We start from the raw sequence: 21,396 nt of genomic DNA, 5'->3' as shown, positions 1-21,396 counted from the left end.
CGTAGGGCTGAGCAACTGCATCTGCCGACGCCCGTTAGCTCAGTTGGTTAGAGCGTCGTGCTAATAACGCGAAGGTCGTGGGTTCGATCCCCCCACGGGCCACTACTCTTTTACTACTACGAAAAGGCAGCGCCGATTTCAGCTGGCGAGTGTGATGACCAAAAGATCATCACCCTGCGTGGAAGTTGACAGAGGATCCGAACCCGACTCGTCGGGAAGCGCTACAGCATTCACTCGGCAATGGCCATAATATCTTGAATACACTGGTTCTCAACCGATAAAGAGAAAATGAAAGAAAATGTCCGATTGCCGATGCGTAACAACTTTGGCCCTTGTCAGTACTTGGGCGGGTGAGCGCATGGGAACACAGGGCACTATTTGCACTTTTACTTCCTATTTTTGTTTCTCCTTTGTTTTCGGAGCTACAGCCCGATTCGGTCAGGGAGACGCCACCGTGAAATGAAGGGGGCGTGCTGTGTGTCCATCGCCTCGCCTCTCCTTACCTCTCTCAGTCGTTTCTCGTGCTTGTCGTTTTGATAAAGGCCGATTTGAGAGCGTCAGCTCTCGCGTCAGCTGAGCAAAGTCGAGACAAGTCGAGACACGAGACAAGTCGAGACACACTAAGGGCTGGTATGCAGCGAGTAAGAGCGCGAAAAAACAATAATTTAAGAGCGCGTGGCAAAAGTACTCATACGCGAAATTAAAAGCATGCTGCGGTGGCCGGGAATCGAACCCGGATCAACTGCTTGGAAGGCAACTATGCTGACCATTACACCACCACCGCACAAGCGAGCGCCGCGCGTCCGCGCTGTGTCGGCTTCCCGCCAGTCGGCAGCGGCCGAAGGTGATCGTACCTGGCAGGCGCATTTCGAGGCAGGCTAGGGGAGCACATCCAGACGCATTCGGACAGCGTATCCGCGCACATTTCGCATCCTTTGGCAAGAGTTGGGCGCCGGCGACGCAAGAGTACGCAGAGGACCGCGTTCTGGCGGCATTTTTAAGCAGTGCAGTGCAGGATTCAGCGTCTGCAGCATCTTTCCCACAGAATGCTACGGCGCTTGACGGCAGTCCCACTTTCCCTTGAGACATCTGCTCGGGAAGCAGCGTCAAGTTACCGCTGGACCCAGCATCGGTGGTTCAGTGGTAGAATGCTCGCCTGCCACGCGGGCGGCCCGGGTTCGATTCCCGGCCGATGCATCATTTTGCTTTTCCCGCGATGATGCTGCCGCGTCGCTTGAGCGCTTGAGATGCACGATCCACAAGAATGTGTAGCTGGATTTCCCTTGAGAAGGACCGAGAACGCAGCACTCGCGGGTCCCCACTAGGACGCTCGCATCATGTTCTACAGACTAGCGTCGGCCTGGCCTCACAAGTTGCTGGGTCCGGGTGCCTCCGAGGCTCTGAACTTTAACGACAAGGAGTGCTGCCTATCGTTGCAACAGCTGCAGCAGCACCGCAATCAACTGGGCCGGCAGTGCACGTGTAGCAACAGAACACGTTATCCAGGAAGTACAGTGTCTCTACGTCTAATATTGGGTACGGTATTTACCCAGTTTCCAGGACAAGCGGTGCACCCGTGCCTCGGTAGCGCAGTAGGCAGCGCGTAAGTCTCATAATCTTAAGGTCGTGAGTTCGATCCTCACCCGGGGCATTTAATTTTCTGTGACTGATGGTGGTGCTGTTGCTAGGGCGCCAACGTATTTCTTGTTTGTTATCCACAACGTTTCAACGCTTCAGCGGGAAAATGTTTACTTCCTGTTATTGCTACTTACAGCTTCCCTTTTCCTCTTCTCCCAGCAGAGCATGAAGCCAAAAGCATTGCTCTGCGACGTTTGAGGTGCGCGCCTTGCCAGTCAGTATGTGCAAAGATGCTCGCAAAGAGAGAGGGGCGCCGACGCGGCACTCGACACGAAATGCGACAAGCGACCGTACGAACGGTCGAACGAAACGTCCACATCCGGTGTGGTCTAGTGGCTAGGATACCTGGCTTTCACCCAGGAGGCCCGGGTTCGATTCCCGGTACCGGAACGGAATTTTTTCCACACGAATCGTGGCAAGTTTGAGCTGTCCGAGCAGCCGTTTGCCGTCCTGCTCGCAATATAGCTACTGTTTCGTGACCGTCAGCAGAATATAGACTAGGGAAGCAGACACACGACGACCATAGAAATGGTGTATGGCTTCATGCCACCTGTTTCCAGCGTAGGGCTGAGCAACTGCATCTGCCGAGGCCCGTTAGCTCAGTTGGTTAGAGCGTCGTGCTAATAACGCGAAGGTCGTGGGTTCGATCCCCCCACGGGCCACTACTCTTTTACTACTACGAAAAGGCAGCGCCGATTTCAGCTGGCGAGTGTGATGACCAAAAGATCATCACCCTGCGTGGAAGTTGACAGAGGATCCGAACCCGACTCGTCGGGAAGCGCTACAGCATTCACTCGGCAATGGCCATAATATCTTGAATACACTGGTTCTCAACCGATAAAGAGAAAATGAAAGAAAATGTCCGATTGCCGATGCGTAACAACTTTGGCCCTTGTCAGTACTTGGGCGGGTGAGCGCATGGGAACACAGGGCACTATTTGCACTTTTACTTCCTATTTTTGTTTCTCCTTTGTTTTCGGAGCTACAGCCCGATTCGGTCAGGGAGACGCCACCGTGAAATGAAGGGGGCGTGCTGTGTGTCCATCGCCTCGCCTCTCCTTACCTCTCTCAGTCGTTTCTCGTGCTTGTCGTTTTGATAAAGGCCGATTTGAGAGCGTCAGCTCTCGCGTCAGCTGAGCAAAGTCGAGACAAGTCGAGACACGAGACAAGTCGAGACACACTAAGGGCTGGTATGCAGCGAGTAAGAGCGCGAAAAAACAATAATTTAAGAGCGCGTGGCAAAAGTACTCATACGCGAAATTAAAAGCCTGCTGCGGTGGCCGGGAATCGAACCCGGATCAACTGCTTGGAAGGCAACTATGCTGACCATTACACCACCACCGCACAAGCGAGCGCCGCGCGTCCGCGCTGTGTCGGCTTCCCGCCAGTCGGCAGCGGCCGAAGGTGATCGTACCTGGCAGGCGCATTTCGAGGCAGGCTAGGGGAGCACATCCAGACGCATTCGGACAGCGTATCCGCGCACATTTCGCATCCTTTGGCAAGAGTTGGGCGCCGGCGACGCAAGAGTACGCAGAGGACCGCGTTCTGGCGGCATTTTTAAGCAGTGCAGTGCAGGATTCAGCGTCTGCAGCATCTTTCCCACAGAATGCTACGGCGCTTGACGGCAGTCCCACTTTCCCTTGAGACATCTGCTCGGGAAGCAGCGTCAAGTTACCGCTGGACCCAGCATCGGTGGTTCAGTGGTAGAATGCTCGCCTGCCACGCGGGCGGCCCGGGTTCGATTCCCGGCCGATGCATCATTTTGCTTTTCCCGCGATGATGCTGCCGCGTCGCTTGAGCGCTTGAGATGCACGATCCACAAGAATGTGTAGCTGGATTTCCCTTGAGAAGGACCGAGAACGCAGCACTCGCGGGTCCCCACTAGGACGCTCGCATCATGTTCTACAGACTAGCGTCGGCCTGGCCTCACAAGTTGCTGGGTCCGGGTGCCTCCGAGGCTCTGAACTTTAACGACAAGGAGTGCTGCCTATCGTTGCAACAGCTGCAGCAGCACCGCAATCAACTGGGCCGGCAGTGCACGTGTAGCAACAGAACACGTTATCCAGGAAGTACAGTGTCTCTACGTCTAATATTGGGTACGGTATTTACCCAGTTTCCAGGACAAGCGGTGCACCCGTGCCTCGGTAGCGCAGTAGGCAGCGCGTAAGTCTCATAATCTTAAGGTCGTGAGTTCGATCCTCACCCGGGGCATTTAATTTTCTGTGACTGATGGTGGTGCTGTTGCTAGGGCGCCAACGTATTTCTTGTTTGTTATCCACAACGTTTCAACGCTTCAGCGGGAAAATGTTTACTTCCTGTTATTGCTACTTACAGCTTCCCTTTTCCTCTTCTCCCAGCAGAGCATGAAGCCAAAAGCATTGCTCTGCGACGTTTGAGGTGCGCGCCTTGCCAGTCAGTATGTGCAAAGATGCTCGCAAAGAGAGAGGGGCGCCGACGCGGCACTCGACACGAAATGCGACAAGCGACCGTACGAACGGTCGAACGAAACGTCCACATCCGGTGTGGTCTAGTGGCTAGGATACCTGGCTTTCACCCAGGAGGCCCGGGTTCGATTCCCGGTACCGGAACGGAATTTTTTCCACACGAATCGTGGCAAGTTTGAGCTGTCCGAGCAGCCGTTTGCCGTCCTGCTCGCAATATAGCTACTGTTTCGTGACCGTCAGCAGAATATAGACTAGGGAAGCAGACACACGACGACCATAGAAATGGTGTATGGCTTCATGCCACCTGTTTCCAGCGTAGGGCTGAGCAACTGCATCTGCCGAGGCCCGTTAGCTCAGTTGGTTAGAGCGTCGTGCTAATAACGCGAAGGTCGTGGGTTCGATCCCCCCACGGGCCACTACTCTTTTACTACTACGAAAAGGCAGCGCCGATTTCAGCTGGCGAGTGTGATGACCAAAAGATCATCACCCTGCGTGGAAGTTGACAGAGGATCCGAACCCGACTCGTCGGGAAGCGCTACAGCATTCACTCGGCAATGGCCATAATATCTTGAATACACTGGTTCTCAACCGATAAAGAGAAAATGAAAGAAAATGTCCGATTGCCGATGCGTAACAACTTTGGCCCTTGTCAGTACTTGGGCGGGTGAGCGCATGGGAACACAGGGCACTATTTGCACTTTTACTTCCTATTTTTGTTTCTCCTTTGTTTTCGGAGCTACAGCCCGATTCGGTCAGGGAGACGCCACCGTGAAATGAAGGGGGCGTGCTGTGTGTCCATCGCCTCGCCTCTCCTTACCTCTCTCAGTCGTTTCTCGTGCTTGTCGTTTTGATAAAGGCCGATTTGAGAGCGTCAGCTCTCGCGTCAGCTGAGCAAAGTCGAGACAAGTCGAGACACGAGACAAGTCGAGACACACTAAGGGCTGGTATGCAGCGAGTAAGAGCGCGAAAAAACAATAATTTAAGAGCGCGTGGCAAAAGTACTCATACGCGAAATTAAAAGCCTGCTGCGGTGGCCGGGAATCGAACCCGGATCAACTGCTTGGAAGGCAACTATGCTGACCATTACACCACCACCGCACAAGCGAGCGCCGCGCGTCCGCGCTGTGTCGGCTTCCCGCCAGTCGGCAGCGGCCGAAGGTGATCGTACCTGGCAGGCGCATTTCGAGGCAGGCTAGGGGAGCACATCCAGACGCATTCGGACAGCGTATCCGCGCACATTTCGCATCCTTTGGCAAGAGTTGGGCGCCGGCGACGCAAGAGTACGCAGAGGACCGCGTTCTGGCGGCATTTTTAAGCAGTGCAGTGCAGGATTCAGCGTCTGCAGCATCTTTCCCACAGAATGCTACGGCGCTTGACGGCAGTCCCACTTTCCCTTGAGACATCTGCTCGGGAAGCAGCGTCAAGTTACCGCTGGACCCAGCATCGGTGGTTCAGTGGTAGAATGCTCGCCTGCCACGCGGGCGGCCCGGGTTCGATTCCCGGCCGATGCATCATTTTGCTTTTCCCGCGATGATGCTGCCGCGTCGCTTGAGCGCTTGAGATGCACGATCCACAAGAATGTGTAGCTGGATTTCCCTTGAGAAGGACCGAGAACGCAGCACTCGCGGGTCCCCACTAGGACGCTCGCATCATGTTCTACAGACTAGCGTCGGCCTGGCCTCACAAGTTGCTGGGTCCGGGTGCCTCCGAGGCTCTGAACTTTAACGACAAGGAGTGCTGCCTATCGTTGCAACAGCTGCAGCAGCACCGCAATCAACTGGGCCGGCAGTGCACGTGTAGCAACAGAACACGTTATCCAGGAAGTACAGTGTCTCTACGTCTAATATTGGGTACGGTATTTACCCAGTTTCCAGGACAAGCGGTGCACCCGTGCCTCGGTAGCGCAGTAGGCAGCGCGTAAGTCTCATAATCTTAAGGTCGTGAGTTCGATCCTCACCCGGGGCATTTAATTTTCTGTGACTGATGGTGGTGCTGTTGCTAGGGCGCCAACGTATTTCTTGTTTGTTATCCACAACGTTTCAACGCTTCAGCGGGAAAATGTTTACTTCCTGTTATTGCTACTTACAGCTTCCCTTTTCCTCTTCTCCCAGCAGAGCATGAAGCCAAAAGCATTGCTCTGCGACGTTTGAGGTGCGCGCCTTGCCAGTCAGTATGTGCAAAGATGCTCGCAAAGAGAGAGGGGCGCCGACGCGGCACTCGACACGAAATGCGACAAGCGACCGTACGAACGGTCGAACGAAACGTCCACATCCGGTGTGGTCTAGTGGCTAGGATACCTGGCTTTCACCCAGGAGGCCCGGGTTCGATTCCCGGTACCGGAACGGAATTTTTTCCACACGAATCGTGGCAAGTTTGAGCTGTCCGAGCAGCCGTTTGCCGTCCTGCTCGCAATATAGCTACTGTTTCGTGACCGTCAGCAGAATATAGACTAGGGAAGCAGACACACGACGACCATAGAAATGGTGTATGGCTTCATGCCACCTGTTTCCAGCGTAGGGCTGAGCAACTGCATCTGCCGAGGCCCGTTAGCTCAGTTGGTTAGAGCGTCGTGCTAATAACGCGAAGGTCGTGGGTTCGATCCCCCCACGGGCCACTACTCTTTTACTACTACGAAAAGGCAGCGCCGATTTCAGCTGGCGAGTGTGATGACCAAAAGATCATCACCCTGCGTGGAAGTTGACAGAGGATCCGAACCCGACTCGTCGGGAAGCGCTACAGCATTCACTCGGCAATGGCCATAATATCTTGAATACACTGGTTCTCAACCGATAAAGAGAAAATGAAAGAAAATGTCCGATTGCCGATGCGTAACAACTTTGGCCCTTGTCAGTACTTGGGCGGGTGAGCGCATGGGAACACAGGGCACTATTTGCACTTTTACTTCCTATTTTTGTTTCTCCTTTGTTTTCGGAGCTACAGCCCGATTCGGTCAGGGAGACGCCACCGTGAAATGAAGGGGGCGTGCTGTGTGTCCATCGCCTCGCCTCTCCTTACCTCTCTCAGTCGTTTCTCGTGCTTGTCGTTTTGATAAAGGCCGATTTGAGAGCGTCAGCTCTCGCGTCAGCTGAGCAAAGTCGAGACAAGTCGAGACACGAGACAAGTCGAGACACACTAAGGGCTGGTATGCAGCGAGTAAGAGCGCGAAAAAACAATAATTTAAGAGCGCGTGGCAAAAGTACTCATACGCGAAATTAAAAGCCTGCTGCGGTGGCCGGGAATCGAACCCGGATCAACTGCTTGGAAGGCAACTATGCTGACCATTACACCACCACCGCACAAGCGAGCGCCGCGCGTCCGCGCTGTGTCGGCTTCCCGCCAGTCGGCAGCGGCCGAAGGTGATCGTACCTGGCAGGCGCATTTCGAGGCAGGCTAGGGGAGCACATCCAGACGCATTCGGACAGCGTATCCGCGCACATTTCGCATCCTTTGGCAAGAGTTGGGCGCCGGCGACGCAAGAGTACGCAGAGGACCGCGTTCTGGCGGCATTTTTAAGCAGTGCAGTGCAGGATTCAGCGTCTGCAGCATCTTTCCCACAGAATGCTACGGCGCTTGACGGCAGTCCCACTTTCCCTTGAGACATCTGCTCGGGAAGCAGCGTCAAGTTACCGCTGGACCCAGCATCGGTGGTTCAGTGGTAGAATGCTCGCCTGCCACGCGGGCGGCCCGGGTTCGATTCCCGGCCGATGCATCATTTTGCTTTTCCCGCGATGATGCTGCCGCGTCGCTTGAGCGCTTGAGATGCACGATCCACAAGAATGTGTAGCTGGATTTCCCTTGAGAAGGACCGAGAACGCAGCACTCGCGGGTCCCCACTAGGACGCTCGCATCATGTTCTACAGACTAGCGTCGGCCTGGCCTCACAAGTTGCTGGGTCCGGGTGCCTCCGAGGCTCTGAACTTTAACGACAAGGAGTGCTGCCTATCGTTGCAACAGCTGCAGCAGCACCGCAATCAACTGGGCCGGCAGTGCACGTGTAGCAACAGAACACGTTATCCAGGAAGTACAGTGTCTCTACGTCTAATATTGGGTACGGTATTTACCCAGTTTCCAGGACAAGCGGTGCACCCGTGCCTCGGTAGCGCAGTAGGCAGCGCGTAAGTCTCATAATCTTAAGGTCGTGAGTTCGATCCTCACCCGGGGCATTTAATTTTCTGTGACTGATGGTGGTGCTGTTGCTAGGGCGCCAACGTATTTCTTGTTTGTTGTCCACAACGTTTCAACGCTTCAGCGGGAAAATGTTTACTTCCTGTTATTGCTACTTACAGCTTCCCTTTTCCTCTTCTCCCAGCAGAGCATGAAGCCAAAAGCATTGCTCTGCGACGTTTGAGGTGCGCGCCTTGCCAGTCAGTATGTGCAAAGATGCTCGCAAAGAGAGAGGGGCGCCGACGCGGCACTCGACACGAAATGCGACAAGCGACCGTACGAACGGTCGAACGAAACGTCCACATCCGGTGTGGTCTAGTGGCTAGGATACCTGGCTTTCACCCAGGAGGCCCGGGTTCGATTCCCGGTACCGGAACGGAATTTTTTCCACACGAATCGTGGCAAGTTTGAGCTGTCCGAGCAGCCGTTTGCCGTCCTGCTCGCAATATAGCTACTGTTTCGTGACCGTCAGCAGAATATAGACTAGGGAAGCAGACACACGACGACCATAGAAATGGTGTATGGCTTCATGCCACCTGTTTCCAGCGTAGGGCTGAGCAACTGCATCTGCCGAGGCCCGTTAGCTCAGTTGGTTAGAGCGTCGTGCTAATAACGCGAAGGTCGTGGGTTCGATCCCCCCACGGGCCACTACTCTTTTACTACTACGAAAAGGCAGCGCCGATTTCAGCTGGCGAGTGTGATGACCAAAAGATCATCACCCTGCGTGGAAGTTGACAGAGGATCCGAACCCGACTCGTCGGGAAGCGCTACAGCATTCACTCGGCAATGGCCATAATATCTTGAATACACTGGTTCTCAACCGATAAAGAGAAAATGAAAGAAAATGTCCGATTGCCGATGCGTAACAACTTTGGCCCTTGTCAGTACTTGGGCGGGTGAGCGCATGGGAACACAGGGCACTATTTGCACTTTTACTTCCTATTTTTGTTTCTCCTTTGTTTTCGGAGCTACAGCCCGATTCGGTCAGGGAGACGCCACCGTGAAATGAAGGGGGCGTGCTGTGTGTCCATCGCCTCGCCTCTCCTTACCTCTCTCAGTCGTTTCTCGTGCTTGTCGTTTTGATAAAGGCCGATTTGAGAGCGTCAGCTCTCGCGTCAGCTGAGCAAAGTCGAGACAAGTCGAGACACGAGACAAGTCGAGACACACTAAGGGCTGGTATGCAGCGAGTAAGAGCGCGAAAAAACAATAATTTAAGAGCGCGTGGCAAAAGTACTCATACGCGAAATTAAAAGCCTGCTGCGGTGGCCGGGAATCGAACCCGGATCAACTGCTTGGAAGGCAACTATGCTGACCATTACACCACCACCGCACAAGCGAGCGCCGCGCGTCCGCGCTGTGTCGGCTTCCCGCCAGTCGGCAGCGGCCGAAGGTGATCGTACCTGGCAGGCGCATTTCGAGGCAGGCTAGGGGAGCACATCCAGACGCATTCGGACAGCGTATCCGCGCACATTTCGCATCCTTTGGCAAGAGTTGGGCGCCGGCGACGCAAGAGTACGCAGAGGACCGCGTTCTGGCGGCATTTTTAAGCAGTGCAGTGCAGGATTCAGCGTCTGCAGCATCTTTCCCACAGAATGCTACGGCGCTTGACGGCAGTCCCACTTTCCCTTGAGACATCTGCTCGGGAAGCAGCGTCAAGTTACCGCTGGACCCAGCATCGGTGGTTCAGTGGTAGAATGCTCGCCTGCCACGCGGGCGGCCCGGGTTCGATTCCCGGCCGATGCATCATTTTGCTTTTCCCGCGATGATGCTGCCGCGTCGCTTGAGCGCTTGAGATGCACGATCCACAAGAATGTGTAGCTGGATTTCCCTTGAGAAGGACCGAGAACGCAGCACTCGCGGGTCCCCACTAGGACGCTCGCATCATGTTCTACAGACTAGCGTCGGCCTGGCCTCACAAGTTGCTGGGTCCGGGTGCCTCCGAGGCTCTGAACTTTAACGACAAGGAGTGCTGCCTATCGTTGCAACAGCTGCAGCAGCACCGCAATCAACTGGGCCGGCAGTGCACGTGTAGCAACAGAACACGTTATCCAGGAAGTACAGTGTCTCTACGTCTAATATTGGGTACGGTATTTACCCAGTTTCCAGGACAAGCGGTGCACCCGTGCCTCGGTAGCGCAGTAGGCAGCGCGTAAGTCTCATAATCTTAAGGTCGTGAGTTCGATCCTCACCCGGGGCATTTAATTTTCTGTGACTGATGGTGGTGCTGTTGCTAGGGCGCCAACGTATTTCTTGTTTGTTATCCACAACGTTTCAACGCTTCAGCGGGAAAATGTTTACTTCCTGTTATTGCTACTTACAGCTTCCCTTTTCCTCTTCTCCCAGCAGAGCATGAAGCCAAAAGCATTGCTCTGCGACGTTTGAGGTGCGCGCCTTGCCAGTCAGTATGTGCAAAGATGCTCGCAAAGAGAGAGGGGCGCCGACGCGGCACTCGACACGAAATGCGACAAGCGACCGTACGAACGGTCGAACGAAACGTCCACATCCGGTGTGGTCTAGTGGCTAGGATACCTGGCTTTCACCCAGGAGGCCCGGGTTCGATTCCCGGTACCGGAACGGAATTTTTTCCACACGAATCGTGGCAAGTTTGAGCTGTCCGAGCAGCCGTTTGCCGTCCTGCTCGCAATATAGCTACTGTTTCGTGACCGTCAGCAGAATATAGACTAGGGAAGCAGACACACGACGACCATAGAAATGGTGTATGGCTTCATGCCACCTGTTTCCAGCGTAGGGCTGAGCAACTGCATCTGCCGAGGCCCGTTAGCTCAGTTGGTTAGAGCGTCGTGCTAATAACGCGAAGGTCGTGGGTTCGATCCCCCCACGGGCCACTACTCTTTTACTACTACGAAAAGGCAGCGCCGATTTCAGCTGGCGAGTGTGATGACCAAAAGATCATCACCCTGCGTGGAAGTTGACAGAGGATCCGAACCCGACTCGTCGGGAAGCGCTACAGCATTCACTCGGCAATGGCCATAATATCTTGAATACACTGGTTCTCAACCGATAAAGAGAAAATGAAAGAAAATGTCCGATTGCCGATGCGTAACAACTTTGGCCCTTGTCAGTACTTGGGCGGGTGAGCGCATGGGAACACAGGGCACTATTTGCACTTTTACTTCCTATTTTTGTTTCTCCTTTGTTTTCGGAGCTACAGCCCGATTCGGTCAGGGAGACGCCACCGTGAAATGAAGGGGGCGTGCTGTGTGTCCATCGCCTCGCCTCTCCTTACCTCTCTCAGTCGTTTCTCGTGCTTGTCGTTTTGATAAAGGCCGATTTGAGAGCGTCAGCTCTCGCGTCAGCTGAGCAAAGTCGAGACAAGTCGAGACACGAGACAAGTCGAGACACACTAAGGGCTGGTATGCAGCGAGTAAGAGCGCGAAAAAACAATAATTTAAGAGCGCGTGGCAAAAGTACTCATACGCGAAATTAAAAGCCTGCTGCGGTGGCCGGGAATCGAACCCGGATCAACTGCTTGGAAGGCAACTATGCTGACCATTACACCACCACCGCACAAGCGAGCGCCGCGCGTCCGCGCTGTGTCGGCTTCCCGCCAGTCGGCAGCGGCCGAAGGTGATCGTACCTGGCAGGCGCATTTCGAGGCAGGCTAGGGGAGCACATCCAGACGCATTCGGACAGCGTATCCGCGCACATTTCGCATCCTTTGGCAAGAGTTGGGCGCCGGCGACGCAAGAGTACGCAGAGGACCGCGTTCTGGCGGCATTTTTAAGCAGTGCAGTGCAGGATTCAGCGTCTGCAGCATCTTTCCCACAGAATGCTACGGCGCTTGACGGCAGTCCCACTTTCCCTTGAGACATCTGCTCGGGAAGCAGCGTCAAGTTACCGCTGGACCCAGCATCGGTGGTTCAGTGGCAGTCGAGGCGCGGCCGTCGTGCCAGTCGGACGTGCCTGGAGCGTTGTTTACGTGCTCAGCTGCGGCTTGCGGTGCGGCACGTGGTGAGTCGAGGGCCGTTGCGGCGCGCATTACATCTTGTTGTTAACGACTAGAACCTAACATGGATCATCCAGAGCGAAAAGATACTTTGAAGTTTATGTTTGATGGCAGTTTCTCTCGACCGAAGTATTACGAAGTCGAACGATTTCTTGATGAAGACGTAAAATTACCCCCCACCGATATCATTGGTATCCATTTGTCTATTGTTAGTAGCACGGTTTATATCAAATTGCGTGACCCAGAATTGTGCGACAAAATCATCGAGTCATGTGGCGGTACTTATAAATTTCGACACAGTGACGGGAATGTGGGTGAGGTGACTGTTGTCCACGCTGGTCTTGGTATTCGCACCGTCAGAATTTTCGAGTTGCCTTTTGAAATCACGGCCGAACAAATTAATGCTTCCCTTAAGTCCTACGGCAAAATTATCAGTAACATTGCCGAAAAGTGGGCCTCGTTCCATAGGTACCCTGTCTTGAATGGTGTGCGGCAAATTAAGATCGAATTGCAACGGCATATTCCATCCTACCTAACGATTTGTGGCTATAGGGCGATAATCATGTATGAGGGACAGCCCCGTACATGTTCCGGCTGTAATTCCACAGGCCACGTCCGAGCACAGTGCATCCAACGACGTGTAACACAGCTGCCTGCGGGTGAACTAGCCACTCCCACGCAACCGACAATATTACCGACTACTTATGTAGCGGCGGTTCGTGCTAATACACCCACGGCGCCGGCTGTGGACGTGGGCCTTCGTGTGGCCGATATTACGAATGACGGAGATGTACCTATGGAAATATCTACCACTCAGGAAGCTTTGCCGGCCACTGGATTACTAGCCGCGGTGCCCCGTGACGCCTCACGTGAGGCAGCTCGGGTCGACGGCGTAGAGGCTGCTACTACCGATGTTGACAGACGGCAAGAGACAGGGACTCTTCCTCTTCCTTTAGAGAATGCGGAAGTCTCCGTCGGTAGGTCCTCCCCGAAAAAACACAAGAAACGTCGGATCGCTCGTCCTGAGGCAGCCCAATCGGCGCCCCTCTTGCGTGAAAAGGCCAAACAAGCAGGCCGCATGATCTACCATGACACTTCGGGGACCGACGATTGTCTTCCGTCGTTGGCCTCACCCATGACTATTGCCGATGATGTCTCCAACCTTGACACGGGGAGGGCAGAGACTTGTGCACCACCGCGGACGGACCAAGTGCCGGATGCGCAGGGTGAAGACCCGCAATGCGGTTCCGGAACCGCCACAGCAGGCGCGACAACGGCTGTGTCTGTTGTCAATTGGGCGGATGACACTGAAGATATGTCCGGCACTCCCGACCGTGACGAACCGATGGCAACTGATGATACGCTGCCTACGCCCCGGCGCAATGCAGCTTCCACGGACGGCGACGTCTAGACTTATTCGACCTCCGAAGCGGACGACTGCTGAAGGGAGAAAAATCTTACCTGTTTCCATCTGCCGATGACCAGTCGTCCCATATCGCTCCGTTCACGACAATCCTATAAGATTTCTACTATGAATGTAAACCGCATTGTCTCTCAAGCAAAAATCCACAGCCTTCGACAGTATTTACGGGCCGCTGATATAGATATTCTGTTCGTACAGGAAGCAATGACTCCACTCCTAGCCGACGTCCCCGGTTATGACGCCATTGTGAATATAGGAACGGAGGCCGGTACCATCATTCTGTATCGGGAAGGCATTGAATGTTCTTGTTTGTCCATGTTACCTACAGGACGGGGCATTGCCGCCCAGTTCCATGATGTACTCCTTCTTAATGTGTACGCTCCTTCCGGTTCCAGCGCGCGAGCGGCGAGGAAGGAGTTTTATACTGGAGAGATAGCGCCTTTAATCACCGACTTGCGTCTGCGTATTATTATGGGTGGTGACTTTAACTGCGTTTTGCGCCGCTCCGATCAAACGCCGAATTTTAACTTCAGTCAGGAACTGCTGACACTGGTCACAGAATTGCAGTTAGTCGACACGTGGGAGACCTTACACCCAGATGATGTTGCCTTTACTCACTTTACGCCGACGTCTTCCAGCAGGTTAGATCGCATCTATGTGCACCGCGGTCTTTTAGCCGACGTGGGAACTTGCGAATATTGGCCCGTTAATTTCAGTGACCATATCGCTTACCACACCGTCTTTAATCACTCACCGCAGAAGGTTTACAGAGGCTTCGGACGATGGCACCTCAACTGTCGCCTCTTACAAGACGCCACTTTAGAGCGTGAGATACGGTCGGTTTGGCATTCCGTAACATCACGCAGGCCCACGTACCCCACGTGGATTGATTGGTGGACGCTTTATGCAAAGAGGAAACTCATTACTTGCCTCAAACACCACGCCAGGATTCGCGCGCGCGGTGAGCAGGAAATCACTGAATTCTATTTCTGCGCCCTGCGAGAATTGTACCGGGATTATCATCAGGTGCCTAATAACATCACGCACGTACGCAGACTCCAAGCGAAAATTACATCGTTAATGGGACGGAACGCTATCGGCCACCAGATTCGTGCACGTGATTTCACCAACTTACCGCAACAGCAGACGTCTGTTCACCATATCGTCCAACAATTACATGCGGCGCGCAGGAAACTTATTCATAAGTTGCAAGATGCCGACGGTGCCTTTTATACCCAACAACGCGACATCAAAAACCATGTTGCCCACCACTTTGCCGCACTTTACACCCGTGCGGGTGTACCACATGAGAAAGTGCGAGAATGGTATCACTCTGGACACCCACCGTACCGCATTACCGACGACCACAATCGGGACTTGCTCGCTCCCTTTACCACCGAAGAACTAAAGGTTGCCCTGCTTGCCGCACCACGAAATAAATCTCCGGGCACGGACGGGCTCCCTGTCGAGTTTTACGTCAAATATTGGTCTATATTAGGGGACGGACTCACGGAGATGTACAATGAAATACTACGTGGGATTGCTCTGCCCCAAGCCTTCACAGAGGGGTTAACTGTTTTACTACCTAAGACGCCGACGCCGACCACCACCAAAGATCTGCGGCCCATTACTTTGCTTAATGCGGACTTTAAACTTCTGACGCGCGCCCTCAATGCCCGATTACAGCAGCTGTTACCCGATCTTCTGGGACCATACCAAATGAGTGCGATCCGTGGCCGCTCACTGTCCACCATTTTGGCGCTGTATCGGGATCTAGTCTCCCTCACCTGGGACACCCGCACTCCAATGGCCATAGCATTCCTCGACTTTGACAAGGCTTACGATCGGGCTGACTATCGTTATCTCAGTAGCGTGATGGAAACAATGGGCTTCAGTCTTAATTTTATCCACCTCATCAACAACTGTATCAGTGGTACACGTACACGGTTCCTGATCAACAATACATTGACGGAGTACATCCAGCTCTCACGGGGTATCAAGCAAGGCTGCCCTCTCTCAACGACGCTTTATGCGATCCTCATGGAACCCTTGTTGCGCCGCCTACATCATAGCCTACCTGGATTCCAGTTTTATGGTGTCAAGTCTGTGGTCCAAGCATACGCCGACGATGTCAGCGTGCTCCTTAATGATGTTCACGATGTCACCGCAGCGAAGTGCATTCTTGAGGAATTCCAAAGCGATAGTGGTGCAATGTTAAACGTCAATAAATCCGCCGTCTTAACGCTTGGTCAGGAACGACCGCTCACGGGCGACGCTTGGCTGCCCTGTGTACAGACTAGAAAACACCTTGGTCTCTACGTCACGGCCCGGCCACTGGACATGTCTCACAAAAATTGGATACCCAAAATTCAGGCGATAAAAGCACTCCTGCGTGACCAAAATATGCGACACCTCGATCGTTTGCAGCGAGCCTTTTTCGTCAATTCTTATGCCCTCTCCAAATTACAGTTTGTTGCCGCCGTCCTACCCATGCCAACCACAGTAGCAAGATCACTTCTAGCGGCGGCCGCCTGGTACGTCTGGAAGCTCAATATTTTTAAGGTTTCCTTCACTACGACAGCTTTGCCATGCGATATGGGAGGCCTCGGCTTGAAAAACCCCGGCATTCACGCCTTGGCTCTGTATCTGAAACGCTCATGGCGTATACTCACCGCCAGCGAAGACACCGTCACGAAGCGGCTCTATCAGCTGTTCCGCCCTCGCAACTTATCTCCGCCTGTGGACATTGGCCGCGTCAGCCCACACTTTCAGCATATAGCACTGTATTATCTAGAAAGTAGCTATCTCGACGACGAGCTTTTCAAGAAGCCGACAGTTCAACTGTACCGCCACTTACTTCGGCCGTCACTGCCTGGCCCCTTGGAAAAGAAGTATCCGGCTTGCAATTGGTCCCTCGTTTGGACTAACATTCATAATCCGACACTTCCGACAGATGTTCGCTCCAAATGGTATGACGTGGTCACTGAAACTGTACCGACGCAAGAAAAGCGACACAGGATTAATCTTGCACCGAGTCCCTACTGCGGCTTGTGCCACGTGGTGGCGACTATTGCTCATCTGTTTGTCTGCAAGGACCAAGTGCACATCTGGAACTGGACGCGCAAAAAACTCGCTGTGCTTAACCGGACTGCGCCTCATGCGATTCAGATCCACGACATTCTGCGCCCAGATTTCCGACTTTTCCCAGCTGCCAAACATAACAGTTACCTATGGCTCGTGGGACATTTTATCAACTATATTCTGTCCGGCAGTGCCCCTAATGTCTTAGATTTTCAAGTCTATCTCTCAACACAACACTGGCGCACAACCAGCCAATATGGTCCCCGGTATCAGTCAACATTTCAACATTTTCTTCACGTCGTCCTTGGGATGCCATAGAACATGGCCAAGTGGGACATCTGTTACAACAATTCGTCATCCCTGTACTACAGTCGAAGGATATACTCTCTGCGAAGACACTCATTTGTCTCCTGGGTATGATGCATATGACAACGTCTGAATTTCACGAATTTTTCCTTCCCAGTAGCAGTTCTTCCGACAATATACATAATTTGGTGTATTTGAATCAACAAAAATGCAAACCCGAAGAAAGAAAACGAACAACGAAGATGGACAGAAGACAAACGACTAACCACAATCCAACGAACTAAGAGATTAAAGATTAAGGAACAAAAAAAAAAAAATATCATTTGGAAAATTTGTCAAAACAAACGAAAAACGATAAGGAACGAACCAAAAAAATAAAAATAAAAAACAAATAAAATAAAAAAAAAATGGATAAGGCGTCGGACTGCGGATCCGAAGATTGCAGGTTCGAATCCTGTCACGGTCGAGTTTTTCCAGTTCTGCAAAAGATGCATGCTGTTTTACTGTGTTGTAAAAGTAAAAAAAAAAAAAAAAAAAAAAAAAAAAAAAAAAAAAAAAAAAAAAAAAAAAAAAAAAAAAAAAAAAGTGGTAGAATGCTCGCCTGCCACGCGGGCGGCCCGGGTTCGATTCCCGGCCGATGCATCATTTTGCTTTTCCCGCGATGATGCTGCCGCGTCGCTTGAGCGCTTGAGATGCACGATCCACAAGAATGTGTAGCTGGATTTCCCTTGAGAAGGACCGAGAACGCAGCACTCGCGGGTCCCCACTAGGACGCTCGCATCATGTTCTACAGACTAGCGTCGGCCTGGCCTCACAAGTTGCTGGGTCCGGGTGCCTCCGAGGCTCTGAACTTTAACGACAAGGAGTGCTGCCTATCGTTGCAACAGCTGCAGCAGCACCGCAATCAACTGGGCCGGCAGTGCACGTGTAGCAACAGAACACGTTATCCAGGAAGTACAGTGTCTCTACGTCTAATATTGGGTACGGTATTTACCCAGTTTCCAGGACAAGCGGTGCACCCGTGCCTCGGTAGCGCAGTAGGCAGCGCGTAAGTCTCATAATCTTAAGGTCGTGAGTTCGATCCTCACCCGGGGCATTTAATTTTCTGTGACTGATGGTGGTGCTGTTGCTAGGGCGCCAACGTATTTCTTGTTTGTTATCCACAACGTTTCAACGCTTCAGCGGGAAAATGTTTACTTCCTGTTATTGCTACTTACAGCTTCCCTTTTCCTCTTCTCCCAGCAGAGCATGAAGCCAAAAGCATTGCTCTGCGACGTTTGAGGTGCGCGCCTTGCCAGTCAGTATGTGCAAAGATGCTCGCAAAGAGAGAGGGGCGCCGACGCGGCACTCGACACGAAATGCGACAAGCGACCGTACGAACGGTCGAACGAAACGTCCACATCCGGTGTGGTCTAGTGGCTAGGATACCTGGCTTTCACCCAGGAGGCCCGGGTTCGATTCCCGGTACCGGAACGGAATTTTTTCCACACGAATCGTGGCAAGTTTGAGCTGTCCGAGCAGCCGTTTGCCGTCCTGCTCGCAATATAGCTACTGTTTCGTGACCGTCAGCAGAATATAGACTAGGGAAGCAGACACACGACGACCATAGAAATGGTGTATGGCTTCATGCCACCTGTTTCCAGCGTAGGGCTGAGCAACTGCATCTGCCGAGGCCCGTTAGCTCAGTTGGTTAGAGCGTCGTGCTAATAACGCGAAGGTCGTGGGTTCGATTCCCCCACGGGCCACTACTCTTTTACTACTACGAAAAGGCAGCGCCGATTTCAGCTGGCGAGTGTGATGACCAAAAGATCATCACCCTGCGTGGAAGTTGACAGAGGATCCGAACCCGACTCGTCGGGAAGCGCTACAGCATTCACTCGGCAATGGCCATAATATCTTGAATACACTGGTTCTCAACCGATAAAGAGAAAATGAAAGAAAATGTCCGATTGCCGATGCGTAACAACTTTGGCCCTTGTCAGTACTTGGGCGGGTGAGCGCATGGGAACACAGGGCACTATTTGCACTTTTACTTCCTATTTTTGTTTCTCCTTTGTTTTCGGAGCTACAGCCCGATTCGGTCAGGGAGACGCCACCGTGAAATGAAGGGGGCGTGCTGTGTGTCCATCGCCTCGCCTCTCCTTACCTCTCTCAGTCGTTTCTCGTGCTTGTCGTTTTGATAAAGGCCGATTTGAGAGCGTCAGCTCTCGCGTCAGCTGAGCAAAGTCGAGACAAGTCGAGACACGAGACAAGTCGAGACACACTAAGGGCTGGTATGCAGCGAGTAAGAGCGCGAAAAAACAATAATTTAAGAGCGCGTGGCAAAAGTACTCATACGCGAAATTAAAAGCCTGCTGCGGTGGCCGGGAATCGAACCCGGATCAACTGCTTGGAAGGCAACTATGCTGACCATTACACCACCACCGCACAAGCGAGCGCCGCGCGTCCGCGCTGTGTCGGCTTCCCGCCAGTCGGCAGCGGCCGAAGGTGATCGTACCTGGCAGGCGCATTTCGAGGCAGGCTAGGGGAGCACATCCAGACGCATTCGGACAGCGTATCCGCGCACATTTCGCATCCTTTGGCAAGAGTTGGGCGCCGGCGACGCAAGAGTACGCAGAGGACCGCGTTCTGGCGGCATTTTTAAGCAGTGCAGTGCAGGATTCAGCGTCTGCAGCATCTTTCCCACAGAATGCTACGGCGCTTGACGGCAGTCCCACTTTCCCTTGAGACATCTGCTCGGGAAGCAGCGTCAAGTTACCGCTGGACCCAGCATCGTTGGTTCAGTGGTAGAATGCTCGCCTGCCACGCGGGCGGCCCGGGTTCGATTCCCGGCCGATGCATCATTTTGCTTTTCCCGCGATGATGCTGCCGCGTCGCTTGAGCGCTTGAGATGCACGATCCACAAGAATGTGTAGCTGGATTTCCCTTGAGAAGGACCGAGAACGCAGCACTCGCGGGTCCCCACTAGGACGCTCGCATCATGTTCTACAGACTAGCGTCGGCCTGGCCTCACAAGTTGCTGGGTCCGGGTGCCTCCGAGGCTCTGAACTTTAACGACAAGGAGTGCTGCCTATCGTTGCAACAGCTGCAGCAGCACCGCAATCAACTGGGCCGGCAGTGCACGTGTAGCAACAGAACACGTTATCCAGGAAGTACAGTGTCTCTACGTCTAATATTGGGTACGGTATTTACCCAGTTTCCAGGACAAGCGGTGCACCCGTGCCTCGGTAGCGCAGTAGGCAGCGCGTAAGTCTCATAATCTTAAGGTCGTGAGTTCGATCCTCACCCGGGGCATTTAATTTTCTGTGACTGATGGTGGTGCTGTTGCTAGGGCGCCAACGTATTTCTTGTTTGTTATCCACAACGTTTCAACGCTTCAGCGGGAAAATGTTTACTTCCTGTTATTGCTACTTACAGCTTCCCTTTTCCTCTTCTCCCAGCAGAGCATGAAGCCAAAAGCATTGCTCTGCGACGTTTGAGGTGCGCGCCTTGCCAGTCAGTATGTGCAAAGATGCTCGCAAAGAGAGAGGGGCGCCGACGCGGCACTCGACACGAAATGCGACAAGCGACCGTACGAACGGTCGAACGAAACGTCCACATCCGGTGTGGTCTAGTGGCTAGGATACCTGGCTTTCACCCAGGAGGCCCGGGTTCGATTCCCGGTACCGGAACGGAATTTTTTCCACACGAATCGTGGCAAGTTTGAGCTGTCCGAGCAGCCGTTTGCCGTCCTGCTCGCAATATAGCTACTGTTTCGTGACCGTCAGCAGAATATAGACTAGGGAAGCAGACACACGACGACCATAGAAATGGTGTATGGCTTCATGCCACCTGTTTCCAGCGTAGGGCTGAGCAACTGCATCTGCCGAGGCCCGTTAGCTCAGTTGGTTAGAGCGTCGTGCTAATAACGCGAAGGTCGTGGGTTCGATCCCCCCACGGGCCACTACTCTTTTACTACTACGAAAAGGCAGCGCCGATTTCAGCTGGCGAGTGTGATGACCAAAAGATCATCACCCTGCGTGGAAGTTGACAGAGGATCCGAACCCGACTCGTCGGGAAGCGCTACAGCATTCACTCGGCAATGGCCATAATATCTTGAATACACTGGTTCTCAACCGATAAAGAGAAAATGAAAGAAAATGTCCGATTGCCGATGCGTAACAACTTTGGCCCTTGTCAGTACTTGGGCGGGTGAGCGCATGGGAACACAGGGCACTATTTGCACTTTTACTTCCTATTTTTGTTTCTCCTTTGTTTTCGGAGCTACAGCCCGATTCGGTCAGGGAGACGCCACCGTGAAATGAAGGGGGCGTGCTGTGTGTCCATCGCCTCGCCTCTCCTTACCTCTCTCAGTCGTTTCTCGTGCTTGTCGT

The 21,396-nt window shown here is 53.2% G+C and overlaps 35 non-coding genes across 35 annotated transcripts; 28 read left to right on the top strand and 7 right to left on the bottom strand.

Moving 5' to 3' along the window:
* The first annotated feature begins 28 nt into the window (after positions 1 to 28).
* Positions 29 to 102, top strand: Trnai-aau. The gene has a single exon. It is a non-coding gene; the product is annotated as a tRNA-Ile (tRNA).
* Positions 103 to 712: 610 nt separating this feature from the next.
* Trnag-ucc lies at positions 713 to 784 on the bottom strand. The gene has a single exon. It is a non-coding gene; the product is annotated as a tRNA-Gly (tRNA).
* A 342-nt stretch (positions 785 to 1,126) lies between these two features.
* On the top strand, positions 1,127 to 1,197 carry Trnag-gcc. Its single transcript has one exon. It is a non-coding gene; the product is annotated as a tRNA-Gly (tRNA).
* A 381-nt stretch (positions 1,198 to 1,578) lies between these two features.
* On the top strand, positions 1,579 to 1,651 carry Trnam-cau. The gene has a single exon. It is a non-coding gene; the product is annotated as a tRNA-Met (tRNA).
* Positions 1,652 to 1,956: 305 nt separating this feature from the next.
* Trnae-uuc lies at positions 1,957 to 2,028 on the top strand. The gene has a single exon. It is a non-coding gene; the product is annotated as a tRNA-Glu (tRNA).
* A 198-nt stretch (positions 2,029 to 2,226) lies between these two features.
* Trnai-aau lies at positions 2,227 to 2,300 on the top strand. Its single transcript has one exon. It is a non-coding gene; the product is annotated as a tRNA-Ile (tRNA).
* Positions 2,301 to 2,910: 610 nt separating this feature from the next.
* Trnag-ucc lies at positions 2,911 to 2,982 on the bottom strand. The gene has a single exon. It is a non-coding gene; the product is annotated as a tRNA-Gly (tRNA).
* Positions 2,983 to 3,324: 342 nt separating this feature from the next.
* On the top strand, positions 3,325 to 3,395 carry Trnag-gcc. The gene has a single exon. It is a non-coding gene; the product is annotated as a tRNA-Gly (tRNA).
* A 381-nt stretch (positions 3,396 to 3,776) lies between these two features.
* Positions 3,777 to 3,849, top strand: Trnam-cau. The gene has a single exon. It is a non-coding gene; the product is annotated as a tRNA-Met (tRNA).
* Positions 3,850 to 4,154: 305 nt separating this feature from the next.
* Positions 4,155 to 4,226, top strand: Trnae-uuc. Its single transcript has one exon. It is a non-coding gene; the product is annotated as a tRNA-Glu (tRNA).
* Positions 4,227 to 4,424: 198 nt separating this feature from the next.
* Positions 4,425 to 4,498, top strand: Trnai-aau. The gene has a single exon. It is a non-coding gene; the product is annotated as a tRNA-Ile (tRNA).
* A 610-nt stretch (positions 4,499 to 5,108) lies between these two features.
* Positions 5,109 to 5,180, bottom strand: Trnag-ucc. The gene has a single exon. It is a non-coding gene; the product is annotated as a tRNA-Gly (tRNA).
* A 342-nt stretch (positions 5,181 to 5,522) lies between these two features.
* Trnag-gcc lies at positions 5,523 to 5,593 on the top strand. Its single transcript has one exon. It is a non-coding gene; the product is annotated as a tRNA-Gly (tRNA).
* A 381-nt stretch (positions 5,594 to 5,974) lies between these two features.
* Trnam-cau lies at positions 5,975 to 6,047 on the top strand. Its single transcript has one exon. It is a non-coding gene; the product is annotated as a tRNA-Met (tRNA).
* Positions 6,048 to 6,352: 305 nt separating this feature from the next.
* On the top strand, positions 6,353 to 6,424 carry Trnae-uuc. The gene has a single exon. It is a non-coding gene; the product is annotated as a tRNA-Glu (tRNA).
* A 198-nt stretch (positions 6,425 to 6,622) lies between these two features.
* Positions 6,623 to 6,696, top strand: Trnai-aau. The gene has a single exon. It is a non-coding gene; the product is annotated as a tRNA-Ile (tRNA).
* Positions 6,697 to 7,306: 610 nt separating this feature from the next.
* Positions 7,307 to 7,378, bottom strand: Trnag-ucc. Its single transcript has one exon. It is a non-coding gene; the product is annotated as a tRNA-Gly (tRNA).
* A 342-nt stretch (positions 7,379 to 7,720) lies between these two features.
* On the top strand, positions 7,721 to 7,791 carry Trnag-gcc. Its single transcript has one exon. It is a non-coding gene; the product is annotated as a tRNA-Gly (tRNA).
* A 381-nt stretch (positions 7,792 to 8,172) lies between these two features.
* Positions 8,173 to 8,245, top strand: Trnam-cau. The gene has a single exon. It is a non-coding gene; the product is annotated as a tRNA-Met (tRNA).
* Positions 8,246 to 8,550: 305 nt separating this feature from the next.
* On the top strand, positions 8,551 to 8,622 carry Trnae-uuc. The gene has a single exon. It is a non-coding gene; the product is annotated as a tRNA-Glu (tRNA).
* A 198-nt stretch (positions 8,623 to 8,820) lies between these two features.
* On the top strand, positions 8,821 to 8,894 carry Trnai-aau. The gene has a single exon. It is a non-coding gene; the product is annotated as a tRNA-Ile (tRNA).
* A 610-nt stretch (positions 8,895 to 9,504) lies between these two features.
* Positions 9,505 to 9,576, bottom strand: Trnag-ucc. The gene has a single exon. It is a non-coding gene; the product is annotated as a tRNA-Gly (tRNA).
* A 342-nt stretch (positions 9,577 to 9,918) lies between these two features.
* On the top strand, positions 9,919 to 9,989 carry Trnag-gcc. The gene has a single exon. It is a non-coding gene; the product is annotated as a tRNA-Gly (tRNA).
* Positions 9,990 to 10,370: 381 nt separating this feature from the next.
* Trnam-cau lies at positions 10,371 to 10,443 on the top strand. The gene has a single exon. It is a non-coding gene; the product is annotated as a tRNA-Met (tRNA).
* A 305-nt stretch (positions 10,444 to 10,748) lies between these two features.
* Trnae-uuc lies at positions 10,749 to 10,820 on the top strand. Its single transcript has one exon. It is a non-coding gene; the product is annotated as a tRNA-Glu (tRNA).
* Positions 10,821 to 11,018: 198 nt separating this feature from the next.
* Trnai-aau lies at positions 11,019 to 11,092 on the top strand. Its single transcript has one exon. It is a non-coding gene; the product is annotated as a tRNA-Ile (tRNA).
* A 610-nt stretch (positions 11,093 to 11,702) lies between these two features.
* Positions 11,703 to 11,774, bottom strand: Trnag-ucc. Its single transcript has one exon. It is a non-coding gene; the product is annotated as a tRNA-Gly (tRNA).
* A 6,272-nt stretch (positions 11,775 to 18,046) lies between these two features.
* On the top strand, positions 18,047 to 18,119 carry Trnam-cau. The gene has a single exon. It is a non-coding gene; the product is annotated as a tRNA-Met (tRNA).
* Positions 18,120 to 18,424: 305 nt separating this feature from the next.
* On the top strand, positions 18,425 to 18,496 carry Trnae-uuc. The gene has a single exon. It is a non-coding gene; the product is annotated as a tRNA-Glu (tRNA).
* A 198-nt stretch (positions 18,497 to 18,694) lies between these two features.
* On the top strand, positions 18,695 to 18,768 carry Trnai-aau. Its single transcript has one exon. It is a non-coding gene; the product is annotated as a tRNA-Ile (tRNA).
* Positions 18,769 to 19,378: 610 nt separating this feature from the next.
* On the bottom strand, positions 19,379 to 19,450 carry Trnag-ucc. Its single transcript has one exon. It is a non-coding gene; the product is annotated as a tRNA-Gly (tRNA).
* A 342-nt stretch (positions 19,451 to 19,792) lies between these two features.
* Positions 19,793 to 19,863, top strand: Trnag-gcc. Its single transcript has one exon. It is a non-coding gene; the product is annotated as a tRNA-Gly (tRNA).
* Positions 19,864 to 20,244: 381 nt separating this feature from the next.
* On the top strand, positions 20,245 to 20,317 carry Trnam-cau. The gene has a single exon. It is a non-coding gene; the product is annotated as a tRNA-Met (tRNA).
* A 305-nt stretch (positions 20,318 to 20,622) lies between these two features.
* Trnae-uuc lies at positions 20,623 to 20,694 on the top strand. Its single transcript has one exon. It is a non-coding gene; the product is annotated as a tRNA-Glu (tRNA).
* Positions 20,695 to 20,892: 198 nt separating this feature from the next.
* Positions 20,893 to 20,966, top strand: Trnai-aau. The gene has a single exon. It is a non-coding gene; the product is annotated as a tRNA-Ile (tRNA).
* The last annotated feature ends 430 nt before the right edge of the window (positions 20,967 to 21,396 follow it).

Source organism: Schistocerca americana, chromosome 2 (genome assembly GCF_021461395.2).
Source record: "Schistocerca americana isolate TAMUIC-IGC-003095 chromosome 2, iqSchAmer2.1, whole genome shotgun sequence".
Taxonomy (NCBI): domain Eukaryota; kingdom Metazoa; phylum Arthropoda; class Insecta; order Orthoptera; family Acrididae; genus Schistocerca; species Schistocerca americana.
The sequence above is the reverse complement of the archived record's forward strand: the minus strand, read 5'-3'. Positions and strand labels throughout refer to the sequence as shown.